At 41.1% G+C, this 7,451-nt stretch overlaps 1 pseudogene; it reads right to left on the bottom strand.

Annotated features, from left to right (window-relative positions):
- Window positions 1-6,177: 6,177 nt before the first annotated feature.
- On the bottom strand, window positions 6,178-6,771 carry LOC111526567 (annotated as a pseudogene).
- Between the last annotated feature and the right edge of the window lie 680 nt (window positions 6,772-7,451).

Raw genomic sequence — 7,451 nt, 5'->3', positions numbered from 1 at the left:
TTTTTTTGAGATGGAGTCTTGCTCTGTTGCCCAGGCTAGAGTGCAGTGGTGTATTCTTGGCTCACTGCAACCTCCACCTCCTGGGTTCCAGCAATTCTCCTGACTCAGCCTTCCCGGTAACTGGGATTACAGGTGCCCACCACCATGCCTGGCTAATTTTTGTATTTTTAGTAGAGATGGGGTTTCACCATGTTGGCCAGGCTGGTCTGAAATTCCCAACCTTGGGTAATCCACCAGTCTCTGCCTCCCGAAGTATTGGGATTACAGGTGTGAACCATGACGCCTGGCCACAGATACGATCAGTTCTAATCCTCCCAGCAATCCCGTAGGACTTGCAGAAGCTCCTAAGTTTGCCCAAGTTCACACAGGGAGCGAGTAGCTAGACTCAAATTTGGGCTGGCCTAACATCAGTGCTTACATGCCTTCCACGAAGCTGAGGCGCCTCACTTTGGAGCTTCACTCAGATGTCGTCCTCTCTCAGGGGCTTCACCAGCTCCGCATCTCACCTGCTTATGTGGCATCCAGCCTGGAATTAACTCTAACAGCCTCGAGTACCACATGGCCGTGCAAGTGTCTGTATCTGTCACAGGCTGTGAGCTTCTGGCAGGCAAACATCAGGCCTTTTAATTGTCTAAGCAAAACCTGTTCATAGATGTTAAAGTTCCAGTAATATATAAAGGTAGAAATAGACCTCTACCCCCAGGCCACCTTCTTAGAGTAACCAATGTTAACCCACTTCTTGTGTGACCTTCCAGAAATTTATGACTATGAAAATAGAGGTACACATATCCTTTTCCCCTCATGAATGGGCTTATTTTATACATACTTTCCTGCAATTTTTCCCCTTAAGATCACATTTTAGATATTTTTCTACGTGAACATATGTAAATCTCCTTTTTTGCATAACAAATCCATATATATTATTTTCACAACACATATAAATGAAAAACTTACTGTTTTAAGATTAGAAAGTCAATCTGAGGCTGGGCGCAGTGGCTCATGCCTGTAATCCCAGCTCTTTGGGAAGCCGAGGCAGGAGGATCACTTGAGGTCAGGAGGCGGAGGTTGCAGTGAGCCGAAATCATGCCACTGAACTGCAGCTGGGTGACAGAGTGAGACCCTGTCTCAAAAAAAAAAAAAAAAAAAAAAAAGGTCAATCTGGAGAAAATTTAGCTAGATGCTGTTTGTAAGAGAAACACCTAAAACATAACACGATGCAGAATGATTAAAAGTCAAGGGATTCATTGAATAAAATGAGAATACATATCCCCCTCTCTTTCTCTCTCTCTCTCTCTCTCTGCATATTTAAGTAAATAAGTGGGGGAGAAGGGAAAGTTCTGCGTTACGGAAGAAAGCCAGCTGATAAATATAGAAGGAATGACAGATGTAGAAAACTGCCAACTTGGCAACCAGGATAGTATTAAATGATTCAGGCAAGAATCATAAAGTCTTCCTAAAACTAGAGGGTAAAAATTTGAGGAGTAATAGGATATTTACAATTGTCTCAAAATATCTCTCCACAAGACAGATAATGAATTTATAAATTGCAAAGAGAAAAATAATTACTTTGGAATAAAGGTACTTGACAGCCACCACCTTAACCGAGTGATCTAAATGCCACTATGAATGGAAGCTGTCATCCAACATGATGCGTGGGGAAAGACACTGTGTTATTTCTGGGTATTTCTGTCAGAAGGCATAAGTGGAATCTCACTGTGAAGAAACCTCAGACCAACCCAAATCGAGGAACAGTCTTCAAAATAACCAGCCAGACCCTTAAAAATGTCAAGTTCATGAAGGATGGGGAAAACACTGAGGAAGCATTTCAGATTAAAGAGAGGTGACAACAGAGCACGACCTGCAATTCAGGACTTTCTTTTGCTATTAAGGGCACCATTGGGACAAATCCCAGTGACCTTTCAAAATTACAAATCTGATCTTGTAACCTGTGGGATCCTGTGGGAGCCACGGGAGACTCAGATGAAGCCTGTATAACAGCCCCCACCATCCACCGTGTTAGGCCCATGCGTTTTTTTTTGGAGTCTCGCTATGTCGCCCAGGCTGGAGTGCAGTGGCACGATCTCGGCTCACTGCAGCCTCTGCCTCCCAGGTTCAAGCGATTCTTCTGCCTCAGCCGCCCGAGTAGCTGGGAGTACAGGCGTGTGCCACCATGTCCGGCTAATTTTTGTATTTTTAGTAGAGACGAGGTTTCACCATTTGGCCAGGCTGGTCTCAAACTTCTGACCTTGCGATCTGCCTGCCTTGGCCTCCCTAAGTGCTGGGATTACAGGTGTGAGTCACCACACCCGGCCCTGGGCCATGCCTTTTTGAGTAAGCCTCCCTACCGCTGGGAGAGTCCTTGCTGCAGACCAGCTGAAATCTGGACTCAAAGGATACAGAACATTTCCATCACCATCAGGATCCCCGATGTTACCCTCTTATGACCATGTCTACTTCCCTCCCATTCCCCGCTGCTTAACCCCTGGCAACCATGAGTCTATTTCTATAATTTTGTCATTTCAGGAATGTCATGTAAACAAACTTATGCAGTATATAAACTTCTGGGATTGACTTCATTATTCACTCAGCATAATTCTCTTAAGAGTCATCCAGGGGTGGTTGTGTTTATCAATAGTTTGTTCCTTTTTAATTGCTCAGAAGTATTCAAGATGGACCATCGTTTGTTTCACTGTTCACCTACTGAAGGACACCTTGCTGTCCAGTGTTTTGCTATAATGAATACAAGTAGGGTTAGCATTCGTGTACAGGTTTTTGTGTGAATATAGTCTTCATTTTGGGGAAATAAATGTCCAAGAGTGCGATTGCTAGATTGTATGGTAGTTGCATGTTTAATTTTTTTTTTTTTTTTTGAGATGGAGTCTCCCTCTGTTGCCCAGGCTGGAGTGCAGTGGTGCAATCTTAGCTCACTGCAAACTCCACCTTCCTGGTTCAAGCGATTCTCCTGCCTCAGCCTCCGGGGTAACTGGGATTACAGGCATGTACCACCATACTCGGCTAATTTTTGTATTTTTAATAGTGATGGGGTTTCACCATGTTGGCCAGGCTGGTCTTGAACTCCTGACCTCAGGTGATCCACCAACCTCAGCCTCCCAAGGTGCTGGGATTACAGGCATGAGCCACTGCGCCTGGCTGCATGTTTGTTTGTTTGTTTGTTTGTTTGTTTGTTTTAATTTGAGACGGAGACTCGCCTTGTTGCCCAGGGTGGAGTGCAGTGGTGCAATCTCAGCTCACTGCAACCTCTGCCTCCTGGGTTCAAGGGATTCTCCTGCCTCAGCCTCCCAAGTAGCTAGGATTACAGGTGTCTGCCACCATGCCCGGCTACTTTTTGTTTTGTATTTTTAGTAGAGATGGGGTTTTACCATGTTGGCCAGACTAGTCTTGAACTCCTGACCTCTCAGGTGATCCACCCATCTCAGCCTCCCAAAGTGCTGGGATTACAAGCGTGAGCCACCACGCCCAGCCTGCATGTTTAATTTTTAAAGAAATTGGCAAACTGTTTTCCAGAGTGACTGTACCATTTTACATTTCCACCAGCAATGTATGAGTGATCCGGTGTCCTTTCTAGCATCTGGTGTTTTCACTGTTTTGCATTTTAGCTATTCTGATGGGCATGTAGTGGTATCTCGTTGTGGTCTTAATTTGCATTTCCCTAATGGCTAATGATATTAAACATCTTTTCATGTGTTTATTTGCCATCTGTATTATCTTCTTCATGTCTTTTCTCTACCTTCTAATTGGATTTTTGCTTCTTTTACTGTTGAGTTTTGAGAGTTCTTTATATATTCCAGTACTAGTCCTTTGTCAGATATGTAGCTTACAAATATTTTCTCTGCAGAAATATGCACATAACTTGTCTTTTTATCCTCTTTAAAAATAAAAAAAAAAAGTTTATGTTAGGTTCAGGAGTACATGTGAAGTTTTGTTATATACATAAACTCATGTCACAGGGGTTTGTAGTACTAATTATTTTTGTCACCCAGGTACTAAGCCTAGTACCCGTAGTTATTTTTCTGCTCTTCCCCCTCCTCCCACTCTCCACCCTTCACCCTCAAGTAGACCCCAGTGTCTGTTGTTCTCTTCTTTGTGTTCATAAGTTCTTACCATTTAGCTCCCCAACTTAAAAGTGAGAACATGCGATAATTTTCCGTTCCTGCATTAGTTTGCTAAGGATAATAGCGCCCAGCTCCATCCATGCTCCTGCAAAAGACATGATTTCATTCTTTTTTATGGTGGTATCGTATTCCATGGTGTATATGTATCACATTTTCTTTATCCAATCTGTCATTGATGGGCATTTAGGTTGATTCCATGTATTTGCTATTTTATATAGTGCTGCAATGAACATTCATATGCAAGTGCCTTTTTTTTTTTTTTTTTTTTTTTTTTGGGACAGAGTCCCCCTCTGTCGTCCAGGCTGGAGTGCAGTGGCGCGATCTCGGCTCACTGCAACCTCCGCCTCCCGGGTTCACGCCATTCTCCTGCCTCAGCCTCCCGAGTAGCTGGGACTACAGGCGCCCACCACCATGCCTGGCTGAGTTTTTGTATTTTTAGTAGAGATGGGGTTTCACCATGTTAGCCAGGATGGTCTCAATCTCCTGACCTCGTGATCTGCCCGCCTCGGCCTCCCAAAGTGCTAGAATTACAGGCGTAAGCCACCGTGCCTGGTGTCACATGTGTCTTTATGGTAGAATAATTTATATTTCTCTGGATATATACCCGGTAATGGGATTGTTGGATTGAATGGTAGTTCTGCTTTTAGCTCTTTAAGGAATTGCCATGCTGCTTTACACAATGGTTGAGCTAACACTCTCACCAACAGTGTATAAGTGTTCCCTTTTCTCTCCAACCTCACTAACATGTTACTTTTTGACTTTTTATTAATAGCCATTCTGACTAGTGTAAGATGGTATCTCATTTTGGTTTTGATTTACATTTCTCTAATGATCAGCGATATTGAGCTTTTTTCACATGCTTGTTGGCTGCAGGTATGTCTTCTTTTAAACATAGTCTGTTCATATCCTTTGCCCACTTTTTAATGGGGTTGTTTTGTTCTTGTAAATTTGTTTAAATTCCTTATAGATACTGGATATTGGACCTTTGTCAGATGCATAGATTGCAAATATTTTCTCCCATTCTATAGGTTGTCTGTTAACTCTGTTGATAGTTGCTCTTGCTGTGCAGAAGCTGTTAAGTTTAATTAGATCCCATTTGTCAAGTTCTGCTTTTGTTGTGATTGCGTTTGATGTCTTTGTCATGAAATCTTTGCCAGTTCCTGTGTCCAGGATGGTATTGCCTAGGTAGTCTTCCAGGGTTTTTATAATTTTGGGTTTTACATTTAAGTCTTTAATTCATCTTAAAGTTGGATTAAAGACTTAAATTAATAGAGTTGATTTTTGTACATGGTGTAAAGAAGGGGTTCAGCTTCTATCTCCTGCCTATGGCTCGCTAGTTATCCCAGCACCATTTATTGAATAGGGAGCTTTTATCCTCTTAATGAGGTCTTTTCAGAGCAAATTTTTTTATTCTTATGACATCAAATATGTCAATTTTTCCTCTTCTGGATCACATTTGTGGGTCAAGTCTAAAAGCTCTTTGCATAAGCTTAGATTCCAAATATTTTCCCCTATTTTCTCTAAACAATCTTACAGTTTCACATTTCCCATTTAAGTTCACAATCTTTTGAGTTAATTTTTGTATAAGGTGTGAGAGTTGGGTCAAGTTCCTTTTTTTTTTTTCACCTATGAATATCCAATTGCTCCAACACCATTTGTTGAAGTCTATCTTTTCCGTATTGAACTATTCTTACATCTTAGTCAAAACTCCACTGGACATATCTGTAGGGTCTATTTCTAGATTCTTTAATCTATTACATTAATATATGTGTCTAATGTGTCTCTCTCTTTGCCAGCACTATACAGTCTTGATTACTGTAGCTTCAGAGCAAGCCTTGAAATTGGGTAGACTGATTACTCACTCATTACTCTTCTTATTCAAAATTGTTTTAGCTCTTCTTTTTAAAAATTTCTAATGATCACCTTTATTTAGAAGCCCTGCATCTCTTTTGATCAAAAGTCACATAGCCTTACATCAGCATATTTTTTAAAAATTTCTACCTAAAAGATAGTTCTATTTTTAAAATAACAAATAAATATATAGTTAGCTTGGAGAGACCCGGGGTAACCGACATTGTCCAACAACTTTCATGATTATTTCTCTGCAGATACTCTGCTGCTGCCATCAGAGTCTCTATGCTTCCTCTTGCAGAGGCCAACAGTTCTTCAGTCTCAGCATTTAATTTGTGTATTACCCGTTCCATTGCTTCTCAGTCTTGCCATCAGTCCTTCAAGGTAACTGCTGAGGCTGACTCCTTTCACAGTGATTATGGTTTCTTGAGTCAAAATAGTTTTTTTCTGAGTCCCGAGGATGTGGCTTTTCTATAAGTCTCTCATCTACTGAAACCTTATTTGTAAATGAAATGTTAGTACATTTAAGTTCCATTGTTTTCTCTACATGATCAACTACAGAATGTTCTTGCACATGTTTTGGTTCTTGCTGCACCAATAAGAGACTTCACAATGAAAGCAGCCCCCTCTCTGTGCTGAGAAGGGATCCAGAGGGATCTATATGTCTGTCCAACACATCATCTCCAACCACACTCAGGCTCATAGGGTTTGGATATTTCTGCATTTCAACTGTTGTAACAATTTCCCACAGGTGGTCAAAGACGTGCTCCAAAGTCCATAGCTTCATGGTGCTGGCAGCCTGTGGTGCTAGGGGACAATGAGGGAAACAGGCTATGCCTGCCCCTGACCCACCCCAAACATCCCAGCTAGCCACACAGTGACAGGCACCGTTGAGCCTGATGCAAGGGATGTCCCAATGCACTGCCTCATGCCCTATCCCAGCCCAGGTTTTGCCCCTTAGCTTTTTGTTTGGACTTTCCATATACATTCTAGAAAAATCTTGTCTACAGCTACCAAAAGATCTTGCTTAGTTTTTAATGAGAATTGCATTAAACCATTATATCTATTTGGGGAGAATTGACATCTTTACTATGTTGAGCTACTTTACTGAGTTGAATCTATAAATACAGACTATTATTCCATTTATTTAGATCTTGTTATTTTCATCACATTACATAGTTTACAGCATAAATGTCCTGTACTTGTCTTGTTAGATTTACACCTATTTCATATTTTTGAGTGATTATTAATATTACATTTTTAATTTAGATGTCCATGTGTTCACTGCTAGTTTGTAGAAATATAATTTTTTTTCATATGTTGATCTCATGTCATGCAACCTTGTTGATCTCACTTATTGGTTCCATGAGATTTTTTTTTTTTTTTTTTTTTTTGGCAGATTCTTCTGGATTTTTGATGTGGTCAATTATATCATCTGCAGATGGGGATAGTTTTCTTTCTTTCTTC

This window comes from Piliocolobus tephrosceles, chromosome 16, assembly GCF_002776525.5.
Source record: "Piliocolobus tephrosceles isolate RC106 chromosome 16, ASM277652v3, whole genome shotgun sequence".
NCBI lineage: Eukaryota > Metazoa > Chordata > Mammalia > Primates > Cercopithecidae > Piliocolobus > Piliocolobus tephrosceles.
Note: the sequence above shows the minus strand (reverse complement) of the source record. Positions and strands in the feature narration are given on the sequence as shown.